A 1,143-nucleotide genomic window follows, 5' to 3' on the forward strand; every position below is an offset into this window, starting at 1 on the left:
CTTACTATAGCCTTACCTCCATTTTGAGGGGTTTTATTTTTTTTCACTTTTTTTTTGAATGTTTTCCTTCCTTACTTCCACTTTGAGACGTTTGAAATTTTTTCGCACGTTTTCATGCCTTGCTGTAGCCCTACTTTTGTTTCGAGGCCTTTGACATTTTCTCACCCTTTTTTGTGCCTTACTATATAAAGCCTTAACTCCGTTTTTTTGGCGTTTGAACTGTTTTTCGCCCTTTCAAGCAGTAGGAGGTTGTTGTGGCCGAGTGGTTAAGGCGGTGGATTAGAAATCCACTGGGGTTTCCCCGTGCAGGTTCGAGTCCTGTCAACAACGATGAGTTCAAATTTGCTTGGTAACATCATTCAAGCACCCAGTAGTCTGGAGACTGTCACTTCACACAGGTTTATTGTGCTGAGAATTTTGTCCTGGAGTCAAAACAATTATCTTCAGTTTCTCTTTCTGACTGTTATTAACCAGTGCCTTACCTCAATATTTTGGTTTTCAAAAAAGGTTTGCACGTTTTTATAGCCTTCTGTTTTGAGGTGTTTCAAAAAATGTTTCCCGTTTTTATGCATTACCTCAATATTTTGGAGTTTGAAATTTTTTCTCTCCCTTATAAGCCTTGCTGTAGCCTTACCATCGTTTTGAGGCGTTTGACATTTTTTGCACGTTTTCATGCCTTACTATAGCCTTACCTCCATTTTGAGGCGTTGTAAATTTTTTCACCCTTTTTCATGCCTTACTATAGCCTTACCTCCATTTTGAGACGTTCGAAATTTTTTCGCACGTTTTCATGCCTTACTATAGCCTTACTTCCATTTTGAGACGTTTGAAATTTTTTCGCGCGTTTTCATGCCTTGCTATAGCCTTACCTCCGTTTTGACGCGTTTTAATATTTTTCACCCTTTTTTTTTACATGTTTTCATGCCTTACCTCCATTTTGAGGCGTTTTAAATTTTTTCACCCTTTATCATGTCTTGCTATAGCCTTACCATCATTTTGAGGCGTTTGACATTTTTTGCACGTTTTCATGCCTTACTATAGCCTTACCTCCATTTTGAGGCGTTTTAAATTTTTTCACTCTTTTTCATGCCTTGCTGTAGCCTTACCATCATTTTGAGGCGTTTGACAACTTTTCGCACTTTT

General features: G+C 38.2%; 1 non-coding gene across 1 annotated transcript; it reads left to right on the plus strand.

The window, feature by feature from the left end:
- Window positions 1-248: 248 nt before the first annotated feature.
- trnas-aga (transfer RNA serine (anticodon AGA)) lies at window positions 249-330 on the plus strand. The gene has a single exon. It is a non-coding gene; the product is annotated as a tRNA-Ser (tRNA).
- Window positions 331-1,143: the final 813 nt, after the last annotated feature.

This window comes from Gouania willdenowi, chromosome 7, assembly GCF_900634775.1.
Source record: "Gouania willdenowi chromosome 7, fGouWil2.1, whole genome shotgun sequence".
NCBI classification, from domain to species: domain Eukaryota; kingdom Metazoa; phylum Chordata; class Actinopteri; order Blenniiformes; family Gobiesocidae; genus Gouania; species Gouania willdenowi.